Consider the following 14,578-nt stretch of genomic DNA (forward strand, 5'->3'; position numbering starts at 1 on the left):
AATATTTTTTAGAGCAAAAGGAGTGATCCAAGCCTGCTTTTCTGAGAGGCTCTGCGCTAGGAAAGAGGTATCTCAGGCTAGTACTAAAATCTGTAGGACTGTTATGAAAAAAGCTGAAAACAACTCTCAGAGGCACCTATAATGTGCATGAATTATTTCTGTTGAAATAATAATAATAGTAAAAATATTGTAATTTATTGGTCACTGACAGCAAATGCTTAGCAGCTTGACTAGCTATGTTTGAGCCACAGAAGATGGCTTTAGTGACATTTTAATTGCTCAATTAGTGAAAATAAAAAAATGAAGGAATCCAAGCAAGCAGCAGATGGGGCATCAAATGGAAGTTCTTCTTGCCTGCTGAAGGAGGCAGACTGGGTCATTCCTGGAGCATAAATTGTCCTTGTGGAATGTTGGCCAGAAGACCCCAAAGTGGGAGCAGCATCAGGCCCTAGATTTCAGCCCTTCTTCATTCTGTGATCTCTGCAAATCTCCCAACTTTTGGAGCCACAGCTTTCAACTCCTGCCTATTTCTCGGACTTGTGGTTTCCCATACCTGGAGAAGGCCCAAGTCACTCCATTAAGTCCCTTGTCTAGTTCCTGTTTTTATCTCGATGCGGAGTTAATTACTCAAACAACAAACCACGTTTTATTTGTTTGTTTTTAATAATGTCTTCTCTTTGCTGACCACTGTTCTGGATGCTTTAGGTGACACAGCTTCTTGTCATAACGAGCTCATGAGTCAAATCCCAACTCCACCTTTTAATAGCTTTGTGGTCCTAGGCAAGTAGTATTGAACCTCTGTTTGGGCCTCAGTTTCCTTACCTGCAATTTGGGGAATAATGACAGTTAACACCTGCATATAGGGATTTTGTGAGGATTAAATAAAATATAAAGCAGGTGAACCACTTAGTGTCTGGCATGTGATAAGCCTCAATGAATGCTAACTACCATCATTATTATTATTATTACATAAAACCCTGAGTGTTTAACAGTGACTATAAACTGTGGTTCTGATGTGTGATATAAGATATCCTAGGGGATTGGTGTCACAGGGAAATCTTGTACTAAACCTTAAAGAATAATAAGAAAATACTAACCACTCCCCACTATTCTTTCTCCCCCTTTTCCTTAATAACAAAGCTGAGATACATTTCCCAGCCTTCCTTGCTGTTAGATATGGCAAAGTGACTAAGTTCTGGTCCAAGAAGTGAAAGCACAAGTGTTACGTAGGATTTCTGGAAAGGCTGCTTAAAAGGATCTGATTCAGCTGGGAGGAGAGTCCCTTTGTCCTCATTTCTTGCTTCTGCTGGTATGGAATGCTGATGTAATGGCTGGAGTTCCAGCATCTATTTTGGAGTGTGAGTTGATTGTGCAAATAGAAAATATGTACTGAGAATGATGGACCATGAGAGGAGCCTGGGTTTCTGATGATTGTGGAGCTTTACTTTTTTGTGAGAAGTAAGCTTCTATATTGTTTAAAATTCCCTCTTTTTCTGTTGTGTGCAGCTGAATCTAATTTTGGGGGTGATATTCAAAATATGTAACAGCTAGAATAGAACAGACACTGACCAGTCAGAATGACCAGACTCTGGCCATGGTGCTAGAGCAGCAGAGGACGGGATTGGGGATTGGTGTGTGTGTGGGAGGGTGGAGGTGGGGCTGAGGCAGCAGATATTTACAAACCAGTATGAAAGTATTTTAATGTTTTAACCATCAGTCCAGCTGTATCAATGGATACCAACTGAAAACCAGCTGAATACCAGCCCTGACTAATCTTAACTGACACAGTGAATAATGTTTGAAAACAGCTAAAAGACAGGGAGAAACCCTTCAGGCCATTGGCACAGCTTAAGTAGACATTTAGAGGGTGAATGAAGTGCCAGTAAGTTATGAACAGTGAGAATTATAGATCTGCATGGCTTGATGAGAATGTTCTCTTTCTCTCTTTTTTTCTTGATTTTTAAATTGCAGTAAAATACATGTAACCTAAAATTTACCAGCTTAATCATTTTTAACTGTACAGTTCAGTCATACTGAACACGTTTATAATGTTTTATAACCATCACCACCAATCCATCTCCATAACTCTTTCCATCTTGTAAAACTGAAACTCTGTGCCCATTAAACAAGAACTCCGTGTTCCCCTCCCCCAATCCCTGGCAACCACCATTCTTATTTTCTGTCTCTATGATGTTGACTACTCTAAGGGCCTCATAGAAGTGGAGTCATATAGTATTTGCATTTTTTTGTGAAAGGCTTATTTCACTTAGCATGATGTCCTCCAGTTTCATCCATATTGTAGCATAGGTCAGAATTTCCTTCGTCAGGTTGAATAAATATTCCATTACATGTATATGCTACATTTTGTTTATTCATTCATCCATCAGTGGATATTTGGGTTTCTTCCACATTTCCGCTATTGTGAGTAATGCTTTTATGAAAATGTGTGCACAACTATCTCTTTGAAAAGCTGTTTTCAAATTTTGGGAGTCTATACCCAGAAATGGAATTGCTGAATCATGTAGTAATTTTCTTTTTAATTGTTTGAGGAACTGTCACACTGTTTTCCACAGTGGCTACACCATTTTACTTCCCTACCAACAGTGCACAAGTGTTCCAACTTCTCCACATCCTCACCAACACTTGTTTTCTGTTTTTATTCCCCAAATTTATTGAGATATAGTAGGCATTCAGTACTGTGTAAGTTTAAGGTGTACAGCATAATGATTTCACTTATATACATCATGAAGTGATTATCATAATAAGATTAGTGGACATCCATCATCTCATATAGACACAAAATTAAAGACATAGAAAAAAATTTTTCCATGTGATGTGAACTCTCAGGATTCCCTCTCTTAACAACTTTCATTTATAATATACAGTGGTGTTCATTATATTGATCATGTTGTACATTATATCCCTAATACTTATTTATCTTATAACTGGAAGTTTGTACCTTTTGACTGCCTTCATTCAATCTCTCCCCATGGCCCCCCGGTAAATTCAAATCTGATCTATTTTTCTATGACTTGTTTGTTTGTTTGTTCATTTGTCTTTGAGGTATGACTGACCTACAACACTACGTTAGTTCCTGGTGCACAACACAATAATTTGATATTTCTATATATCTCAAAATGATGAGTCTAGTTAATATTTGTCACCATACAAAGATATTACCTAATTATTGACTGTGTTCCCCACACTGTACATTTCTACCTGTGACTCATTTATTTTGTAACTGGAAGTTTGTACTTCTTATTCTCCCTCATTTATTTCTCTCATCCCCCAACCCCCTCCCCTCTGGCAACCACTTGTTTGTTCTCTGTATCTATAACTCTGTTTCTATTTTATGTTTGTTCATGTGTTTCCACATATAAATGAAATCACACAGTATTTTTCTTTGTCTGACTTATTTCACTTAGCATAATATCTTCTAGGTCCATTCACATTGTTACAAATGGCAAGATTTCATTTTTATGGCTGAGTAATATTCCATTGTGTGTATGTAGAAGCCTTCCTAATGGGTGTGAAGTGCTATCTCATTGGATTTTTTTTAATTTGAATTTCCTTAATGATTAGTGATGCTGAGCATCTTTTCATGCACTTATTGGCCATTTGTATATCTTCTTTGAAGAAGGATTATTCTCTTTACTGTTTGTGTGTCTAGGTTATAATGGGGCTGGAAGGTAGGATTGGAAGTAAAATCAAAGAGGCTAAATGAATCCAATTACAGAAGCCTGTGAGAGGCAGATTCAGAAGCATTTTTGAAGTTGAGGCAGTCAGGAGCATTTGTGGGTTTTGGGGTGAATGGGGGACCAGATGACCAGTGGAAGTGAGGAATCTTGGCTCTGCAGTGCCAGGTGGGGTTTCAGTTACCATTGCCGTGCAACAAGTCATCCCAATCAGTCAAAGAAATCACAAGTCTGTCCAGATTCGGGGGGAGCAGCCATAGATGCCCTCTCTCACTGGGAGGAGAGTCAAGGTCACGTTGCAGAAACACATATGAGATGAAAGATGCTATTGCAGCCATCTTTGGAGGCTACAACCTGGCACACAGGAGGTGTCCTTCCTTTTCAGCACCTGTCTTGTTAAGAAGCCCCTTGGGGAAGATGTTTTCTCTTTCTTAGCAGCTCCAGCCTGTTCAGAAGTATCAGGAGATTCTCACTGTCTTTTAAGTGGGATACACAGTATGCACCTAAATTATTTATGGAAACCAACTATATCTTTGGTGGAAAACATCCAAGAAAAAGCTGAAGCATTGAACTAATTAGCTAATGTAATTGAAACGAAGGGAATAGTTCAGACTCTAAGTATGACTCAAAAATAAAGAGAAATGATTTTTCAGTGGGAGGTGATATAGTTTCCATCATTATCCAAAATTATTGGATTTCTGAGTCATTTATTTAGCAAAATTTCCTGAGTGCCTCCTAGGTGCCCAGCACTGTGCAGGGTCCAGGTTGAAGATGCAGATGATCCAATGCCTACCTGCAAGTGGTTGAAGAAGATTTTTTTTAAAATGTGGACTATGATGTGTAAAGCGCTCTGTTGGAGGAATGAAAAGGTGCCCTGGGAACACGAGGGTGGTTGGACTCAAGGGTCAACCTTGAACTGGATTTGCAAGGAGTATAACAGTGCTGGGGAACCAGGGACAAAGCAGGGCAAGGAACTTCTGGGTGACCCTGGAAACTTCCTGAGGCTGGATCTTCTCAACCATGGCTGAATACTGATCTGTCTCATGGACCCAAAGTTGAAAAAAATATATTTGGTTTCTGTCTTTCACTGTATCCTTAATAAGAGCGATAGTAAGTCATACACAGCAATAGGACTATTCAGTGAAGGGGCAGGCAGCCCCCCAAATCTTTACAAGCCCAGAGGGAATCGTCCAGTCACATGTAGGACAATAATCAATGTCCAAAATTATGATTCTGGGCCAGCCAAATTTTAAATATTCTCTTAGATCCATTGTTCAAATGAGGCACATCAGATGATCACATTTTAAACTTCTGTGTCTTAATGGAAAATCAGTCATCCTTACATAAATTTACAAAAAACTTTTCCACATACCCTTTGATCTAATTTTCTTGAAAGCCGTGTAAAAGAGTTTATCCCCATTTTCTTGATAAGGCTCAGAAAGGTCAAGTGGCTCACACAAGATCATGCAATCAAAATCAGAGATGGAACTCTGGAGAAAAGAATTAGTTCTTCTGACATGTCGTTCTTTTTATAATTTATTTCATTTTGTTTTTTAAAAATTTTATTGGAGGGAGAGGTAACTAGGCTTATTTATTTATTATTTAATGGCAATTCTGGGGATTGACCTCATGCAGGCTAGGCATGTGCTCTACCGTGAGCTATCCCTTACCTCCATATCTTACTTTCTTTATTAGATAATTAACTTCTGTGGAAAAGCTGATTCTTCTGTGGTGCCAGATAAACGACAGGTGAATGAGTTCAAGTTGGCATCATGGAGGGGAGAAAGCAGTGGTCTTTTATCACTTAGATGCCCTCTATCTCCAAGGTCACTCTGAGTTTGGACATCCCACTGGCAGGAGGAGGAAGAGAGTGCAGCATCCCAAGGGAGGTTTTCTGGGCCAGGTTGGGATGTGGTTCACATTATGTCCCCACATTCTACTGGCCAGAACTTAGTCTCATGGCCTCATCTCAAGGTCAGGTGGCAGGGAAATATAGTCCCCAGCTAGCCAAATGCTTCCCAGTGCCATTTAGACTAAGAAAGAGGAGCATGATTGCTTGGTGTTCAGCTGGTCATCGATGCCGTAAGCCAACACTCTTCGAGCACATAAAATCTACCAAGCGGAATTCTAAGAGTTCCACTTACACTGATGCATTTAGTTCTTACAACATAGCCATGTGGAGGTACTGCTGTTAGAACCATTTAATGGATAAGGCCCATCCCATCCCTCCCTTTCAGGCTCCCCCTGGTGAAGGCGAGTCCTTCACTCCCTATTCTGTGCTTCCTGAGTTTGCACCGAGACACCACCCCTTCCCACACTGCCTTTTGTTGGCTCTTTACTCAAATGTCTCCCTCCTTAGATCAGGAGCAACTTTGTGTCAGGACAGTTTCTCATCCATGATCATTTCCATTGGACCCAGAACAGGAGCCAAGCTCTCACACTGTCTCATTGTTGTGCCAGGGGAAGGGAGCCTATGTTACATGGCGTGTTTTGCCCCTGCCTAGATTTAACTCTGATCAGCCTCTTTGTGAAGGGAGGCTTTCTGGCTCCCCTGGGTTCTCTCCTGGGCTCAGCTGTGAGTCCTGCAAGCATGGTGTACCCAGGATCGTCACAGACAGGACTAGCTCCACGGCAAGCCAGCTCCACAGAACAGAGCGGTTGCTGAGAGTCAGGAGGATGAAGGGAAACAATGGTACCCTGGGGAGCACACCACTGTACTCATCCTCCGACACAGAGATTCTGGTTTGATGCTCCCTGATGATTCTAATTTGTGGCAGGGTTGAGGACCACTCTTGAGTGCTTCTCCAGTATTAATGTTCACACAGATCCCCTGAGATCGTGTTGAAATGCCAGTTCAGACCCAGTAGGTCGGGAGAGGTTGTTGCAGGGTCTGCATTTCTCATGAACTCCCAGGTGATGCGAGTGCTGCTGGTCCATGGGCCACAGTTGGAGTAGAAAGGACTTGGATGATTTCTCCCATTGCTGGCCTGGTGTTCAGTGCCACTGAGATGGAAGGAAGAGGCCTGGAGGCGTGCAGGTCACAAAGGAGGTGTGAGGGTGAGAGAGGGTAGCTAGGCTGGGGAGGTGGGGCATACCTGAGAGCTGTCATGGAGGACGCACGGGTGGGACGTGGTGACACTTGGCAAACAGGCAGATGATGAAAGTGCTGGCCTGTGTATGGTGGCACCAGGTTCCGTTCATAGCAGCTAGTGCTTACCAGCTGCCCGGCACTTCTAGACGTCTAGTAAATCATTTAATCCCTTCTTCCTTTTCATAGATGAGGAAACAGAGGCACAGAGAGATGAATTTCATACACTAGGTAATGACAGAGGCCAGGCAGTCTAACTCCAGGGTCTGTGTGATTGACCCCTTCCCCATATCACCTTTCTGGTTTCTGAGGCGATGTATGCTCTTTGCTTTGTTCATTTCACCCAATATTTGATGCGCGCCTGCTCTGAGCCAGGCTCGGAGTTGCGCACTGGGAATACAAAGGTGCCACTGCCCTGACAGAGCCCCAAGGTAGGCCCTGAAGATATACCTGGAAGGCTTTATTGTTGGAGTATCCCTGGCTGTGCCTGGTCACCCCTCAGGGAACCCCAGCCCCTCCTGCAAGATCCACGCTCACGAGCAGCTCCTAACACCTGGTCCCCGCTGGAGCGCACGCCTGGCTGAATAGAGGGTCAATGTACAGCCACCCACAGGGCTCTGGAGCGGAGGCAGGCAGTGCAGCCTGGGGCCCCTGTCATTTCTTCTCACAACCTCCTTCCCCTCCCATCCCAGCCTCTTAGGATTTCAGTCCTCTTTAGGCTCCGTGCCCACTTCAGCCTTTGAATCTCATTGTCCTGGCCCACAGGCCACCTAACTGCTCGCCTTTTACACAATCAATTCATTCTATTATTTACTAATTGCTTAGTTATTATTTTGATGGATGGAACAGAGCACCCAGCCTCTGGGCTTCTCTAAAACAAATTGACTTCCAGCCCGCACGACTTGGATAAATAATAGATCCTCACGTTGGAAAGCCCAGGCAGGTGTGCTGGGAAGCCATTCATTGTTCCCTGTACCACTTGCCCCTGGGGACCAACAGCCTTCACCTTACATCAGGTGGGCTCTCACGGGCTAGCTGCCCCATTTGGTGAGCTCAGTAGCTGAGGTCAGCACTCTCCCTCAGGGAACATGTTGCTATGGGGGCTGATGCCCTGAGCACCAGGCTGGGGAGAGGAGAGGGAGACACGGTCAGGAGGAGAGTTACCTGAGCCAGAGGGAAGCAGACAAACCCAGGAAAAGCTCAGTCCAGCCAGGCCCTCCTCCGTCCGAGCCCCTGTCTCACTGGATCATCGTGTTGTTGGCATCATTGCCTCCACCGTCAGGTTGGGAACTCCAGCAGCATCCATATTCTATTCATCTCTGTCACCCCCAGAGCCTGTGTAGCTGATGTCCTGTGTATCCCATAGGGAGGGGGGAGCCAAAGGTCATCATTCCAGTAGCTGTACCTCGCCTGGCACCTGCCATTCATCTGCCATTCTTGTTTGCCTCTTGTTCCTAGCGGCTCATGCTCATGACACATACTTCCTATGCTGGTTTATAATCTGGTATATTGTTTATTCATAGTCAGCATTTCCACTTGATGAAATCCTATGGGATTTTGTAACTTATATAACAAACTCATAGGGAGCATTTACAATGAGCTGAGAACTGGCTTTAGGTAATATTAACTCTTTGAATCCTCATAACAGCCCTATGAAGTAGGTACAGTCAATATCCACATTTCGCAGAAACCTGAAGTTGCAGAGAGGTTAACATCAACTTTCAGGGAAGAGGGCAGCTGGGATTTGAACCCAGGCAGCCTCGATGCAGAGCCCGGGCCCTAACCCTCAGCTAAGCAGCTGCCTCTCCCAGTCTTCTCATTTCCAATCATTTTTCTCTTTCTCGGTTGTCATATGCCTCCCTTGATCAACATAAAGGAGCTTCTAAACGTTTTGATCATCTACGCCACCAGCAAAACTTTCTGAGCCTGTTTATCCCTTGAATATACATATATTTAAGTGCCTATAAATTATGTTCAAGCACTGCTATCAGGAATTAATATCTCAAGGCCCAATATAGACTTCATGCAAGGGCCATCACTTATAATGATGGAAATAAACCCCCTTTTCAAATAGTCTTCTTGAGAATTTCAAATTGGGGGCAAGGGGTAATTGCTTGTCAGAGTTGTCACTGGTTTTATTTCAGTGCAGCTGAAAGGAAGGGTTGTCCTCGGAAGAGAGGAAAGTCACCTTTGTCACTTGCTTGCTTTTCTCCTGTGCTTACGTGATTAGTTCTGTCTTCAGCCCAGAGATTCCTGGGAGTTTTTAAAGCCATCTGTCTACCTGGTGAGAGCTGATTTAACAAAAAGAAGATAGTTTGCAAACCCAGTTGCCTGGGCAAATCTGAAACCCAAAAACTGACTGTGGCCACCTGACCCAGGACCGCCTAGATGTTAGTTTGTAAGTTAAACATTAGTAAAGCTTTAATTGTTTCCTAATTTTTACATAAAAATCTGAATGAAAATTCTAATATTGTCTTCCTGCACTCTAAGGAATCAGCTTTCGCATCCCCTAGGGTGCACATTTTAATCCTCCTCCCCTCATTACAGTCTATTTCTTGCTCCTTTAATGTTTATTACCATTTCTTTTATGGTTTTCCAGAATTCTTACACAATTCAGCCAATTTTACCTAGATGAAACCTTTGGGTAACCAAATAAACATTTAAAAATAGCCACATAAAATAAACTGATTGAAAAAATACATGCTCAGAAACACCACCAGTTCTCAAAAACACTTTTATGTGTGGCATTAAGTTCAAAACAGGTGATTTGAGTTTAGCAGTACACGTGGTAGAAATTCTAAGCTTGATTTTTAAGAGTTCAATTAAATAATTGCCCTGAAGGGCTTGCAATTCTTGTAAACAGTCCCTGCCTATCTCTCACTTGTTGGGTCAGCATTTACAAAGGAATAGGCATGGTGATCAGTGGCTGGAGTGATCATGGGATTTAATGGGCCCAGCTGGATTTGCATCTCCCAAAGACACGTTTTAAGCAGAGACATTTACTGGGAGAGGCCCCTGAATCTTAGAGAGGATAAAGGTCGTACAGAGAGCAAATGGCGGAGCTGGAGTAAAAGCCAGGTCTTTTGATAGTGCAAAAACAATCTTTCAGGTTGGCCTGTGATTTTTAAAAAATGTTTTTGAGATTCTTTGATTTCTTTTCATTTTTATTTACTTGATGCCAAGTCAAAAACTATAAAACAAGGTATATTCAGATAAGCCTACCTCCAGTTGTGTTCACTTCCCTTGTTGCTATTAATTTTGGGGACTCCTTCAATTCTATCTTTTTAAAAATAAAAATAAAACACACGTGTGTATATGTCTCCCTGTTTGACATACAAAAAGAGCAAACTATGCACTCTGTTCTGCATCCTCCCTTGACAATACATCTTGGGAAATACTGCTCCATAACGATGTTTAGAGATTGTACTCATTCTCTTAGTCAGCTGCATAGTCATCCATTGTAAGGATGCACATAGGCTATTTAACCAATTATTTATCGATAATTTTTTTCCCTTTTTTTTGGTATAACAAATAATGCTTCAGTGAATGATATTTTGCCTATATCATTTTATATTTCAGTGTACTTTTGGGATAGTTTCCTAGAAATGGGATTCTCGGGTCAAAAGGTAAATGCCTCTGTAATTTTGCTAGATATTGCCAAATCCTTGATAAGGATTGCACATTTTTTGCTTTCCTGCCGGCATTGTATGAGAGTGCTTATTTCCCTAAGGCTCCTCCAATAGCGTATGTTTTTGGAGTTTGCCAATATGATAGATAAGAAATGGTATCTTGGTTTAGTTTTAATTTGCATTTCCTATTTTCATAAGTTTAGGGGCTATATACTTTTTTCTCCTGGGAACTGTCTATTCATATCTTTCATCCATTTTTCTACTGAGTTGTTATTAGGAGTATTCATTCTTTGTGAGGTAAGTTCAGAAAGTATTTTCCCAGTTTATCATTTTTTAGTGTGCTTATTTTTTTATATGAAAACATTTAAAAACTTTTTAATATAGTAATTTTACTATTTTCCCCTTTATTGCTTCTGGATTTTTAGTCATAGTTAGGAAAATGTTTTTCCAACCCCGAGTTATAAAGGAATTCACCTGTGCTATCTTTATAGTATTATATTTTTTTAGTTTTTATAATTAGATTTCAGATTCATATGGAATTTATCCTGGTGTGCAATGTGAATACTGGATCTGATTTTTTTTTCTGTATGGCTATCCAGTTGTCTCAACACGGCTTATTTAAAATGTTCTTCTTTGCCCCTACTGACTTGAAATGCTACCTTTATCATATATTAAATTTCCACATGCACTTAGGTTTATTTTTGGGTTTTCATCAATTTATGCACCAATATTACACTGTTATAATTATAAAGGCTTTAAAATATGTTTAATATCTTATAAGGCTGCAATCCCTTTTTACTCTTCTTTTTAACTTTTTTTCCCCTGGCTACTCTTACTAGCTTTTTTCCTTATGAACTTTATAATCAATCTCTGATGCTCCAGTGGGGAAAAGGGTGGTATTTTGGAAGTGAGAGACCTCATGAAATTTATAAGTTAACTTATGGAGAATTGACATTTTTACAACCTTGAATTTTTCTACCCAAGAACATGGTATATACATTCAGTTCCTCAACTGTACATATTTGCATTTCAGGAACTTAACATTTTTCCTTCCTATAGATGTTACACATTTCTTGTTAGGCTTGTGTCTAAATGTTTTTTTTAAGTTTTGCTATTATAAGTGGAGTCTGCTCTGCTGTTATTTTCTTCTAACATATAGTTTTTTTATTTATGAAGACTATTGGTTTCTGCATGTTAATTTTATCTTACTGTTTTACTAAATTCTCAATATTTATAGCAATTTTTCCATATTCTTTTGGCTTTTCCAAATATATATAGTTATATCATCTGCAAACAGACACAGTTTTTACCTCTTCCTTTCTATCTTACACCTCTACTTTCCTTCTTTTATTTAATTGCATTGGCCAATACCACCAATGCATGCTGAATAGTCACAATGTGCTATTTTAAAATGTGCAGTTGGGTTTTGCTTGCTAGTATTTTTGTTTGTTTGCTAGTATTTTACTTAAGATGTTTCTATCTGAGTTCATAGGGGAGGTGGGTGGGGTCTGCAGTAACCATGGTAACCATGGCCTAAGCATGGCTGACAGCATGAACAGTCAATAGTCTCAGGAACTTTACTTTGCATCTTCTTTCCTTTCTTCTTCCACACTGGCTGGTGTTATCACCTTCAAAATATACCTCCCCTTTGCTTCCTTCACCTCACCCTCCATTCACCCTCATGTTTCCATTCTGTTCTTTCTCCTTCCTAGGAATCTATGAAACTTGATGTTATTGGGTAAGTGAACACGTCATGAACTCACACAGACCAAACTGGTACCAAATCACAACTCAGCTACTTACCAGTTCTGTGACTTTGGGCTGATCACAGAATCTTTCCAAGCCTTAGCTTTCTCATCTGTAAAATGAAACGATAATAGTGCCTTACTTCACAGGATTGCTGATTAGAGTAACACAATAAAGAGATAGTACAATTAATACATATTTGCTACAGCTGCTTACCAAACCCATTCTCTCTTCCTGAGCATATTCTTAAAAACATTTCCACCCTTCCTTGCAGTTTGGTGTGACCATGTGCCTGTGTGCTAGCCAGTGGAATGTGATCAGAATGATGTGTGGCACTTCCAGGTAAGGCCCATAAAAAACTTTCCACAGGTAATTGTCTATGCTTTATCTCTCCTGCCAGTTTGATGCAGACAAACAAGGTGAAGATGGTGGTGCTGCAATGTGGAAGGAGGCTGGGTCCCTGAATCACCACGTGGAGGAGAGTCACTCACTAATTAGAAACACGGTTTTGGACTTTACTAGAATAAATAGTAAACTTCTATCATGTTTGACCCATTGTCCTTTTCAGGGTTTGCTTGTTACAGAAACTAGCATTCCCTGATTAATACCACACTCAGTAAACATGACTTCTTCCTCTCACTTTCCCCTCTTCTCATCCCTTACGACCCAGCTCACACTGCCAGCTCCATGGTGAGACTTTCTCCAGCCTCCTCAGGCAAAATTAGTAAGTCACTCTATCTCCATGCTCCCAAGGAGACTTAGCACAAGTCCTGCCTCAGTCACAAACTAGATGGTGAAGTCTTTGTTTACATGTCTTCTCAAGTCACCTGGCCCTCAGCAAGGGTTAGTGGATTGAATGAGGAATGAGTGCATATAATGCAGATACATCAAATCCATGTTCCAATAAAGACAGAAGATTGGCTGATGTCTGCAAAAGAGTGTGGGGATAACACATTAACCTTCTTGTCCAACTGTTAAGTCTCAAAGTGATCTGATGGCCTAGGTACAACTTTGGATCACTGCCCAGTACAGCTTTCAGTAAAGGCTCTAGTTTTTGCTTTGGTACAAATGATGTAGATTGCATGGACCCTTCATTTCCTACCACATAAGGTTCAAGTCTTGGCTCTGTCTGGAACTGGCTGTGTGGTCTTGGACATGTTACCCCCTTGACTTACCCCTCCAGCTCAGAGAGCTGTATCTGGGACAACGGATACCACTTCTGACCTGAACATGGGCCTACGAAAGCTCAGCAGCAGGGACCTGAGGCTGGGGGAGGCAGCTCCACGGCTTCTCTGGGGTCCCAAGTGGCAGTCATGTCAGCAGACTCCTGAAATGCCTGAATCATGGACCCAGGCCTCAGTGCTCCCTGCCTTCACCAGCTCAGCCCCAGCCAGTCTCACTGCTCCAAACCCCTCAAAGGCAGGACCACTATGTTCAGAAGAGATTCTGGGGATCACCATCCCACAAGTCACACAAAATTAAAACAGTGCTGAACGTACCATAATCCCACTGAGTTCTGATTTTTTTTCATGACTATTATTTTGACAGGGCTTCTACAACATTACATATCAACATCTTTCTAAAATGTTTAAAAATGTTTTTCATTCATTTTTGGTTCCCCTGTTTGCTGTCATCTTCAGCACCTTCAGCACCTTCAGCTTTAGGCTCCAGGAGGCAAGCGATACTCATCTGAAAGCACCTTGAAAAGTGTACATCCCTGGGATCTGTGGGAGCAGAGCCCACTTCCTGTCCGTGTAGGTAGGCGCTAAGACTTCCCCTCACACATGGCTGGAAAGGAGCCCAGTCTCAGAGCCGCAGCGCCATTCCCCAGCTCCTGTAGTGCTTGGAGGCAGCAGGAAGTCTTGCAAGGTGCTGAGTGTGGGGCTGAGGGTGTGACAAAGGGTGCTGGGGACAGGGACAGGCAGGGAATCGAGAGGCTGAGCTGGGACGAAAGTGAGAAGGGAGGAGCCTGTGGAAAAGGCCACCTAAGTCATCCCTTGGGCTCTGGGTGAGGCAGAAAAATGGGGAGCAAACCCAGGTGCTTTCTGGTGCAGGGGCCTCAGAGTGGTTGGCTGGGATGGTGCTCGGTGGGATGGGGGACTGAGGGCTTGGGACTGAGGAACAAGGAGCCCCTGACTGGTCTTCGAGCCTTTCTTCTGATGTCCCAATAGTGGCAGTGAAGCAGAATAGTTAAAAAGCATGTGCTTTAGAGCCAGATTGCCTAGATCCAAATCTGGGCCCCATCATGACCTTGCAAAAATCATTTAACACTTAAAAATCACTTAACACTTAAAAATCACTGAGACAAGAATTGGTCCAAACTGGAAGGGATCAAAAAAGTCAGCTAGTCCAGGACCTCATTTTACAGAGGATGCTGCTGAGGTCCTGAGTGGAAAAAGAGCTCTCCAAGAGTCCCAGCT

At 42.0% G+C, this 14,578-nt stretch overlaps 2 long non-coding RNA genes across 2 annotated transcripts; one reads left to right on the top strand and one right to left on the bottom strand.

Moving 5' to 3' along the window:
• Positions 1–640: 640 nt before the first annotated feature.
• LOC140697178 (uncharacterized) lies at positions 641–12,261 on the bottom strand. The gene is made up of 2 exons (XR_012074025.1): positions 12,216–12,261; positions 641–822 (listed from the first exon to the last, which is right to left on the bottom strand). It is a non-coding gene; the product is annotated as an uncharacterized lncRNA (long non-coding RNA).
• LOC140697177 (uncharacterized) lies at positions 1,409–12,702 on the top strand. The gene is made up of 2 exons (XR_012074024.1): positions 1,409–1,458; positions 12,559–12,702. It is a non-coding gene; the product is annotated as an uncharacterized lncRNA (long non-coding RNA).
• Positions 12,703–14,578: the final 1,876 nt, after the last annotated feature.

Source organism: Vicugna pacos, chromosome 6 (genome assembly GCF_048564905.1).
Source record: "Vicugna pacos chromosome 6, VicPac4, whole genome shotgun sequence".
In the NCBI taxonomy this organism is placed as follows: domain Eukaryota; kingdom Metazoa; phylum Chordata; class Mammalia; order Artiodactyla; family Camelidae; genus Vicugna; species Vicugna pacos.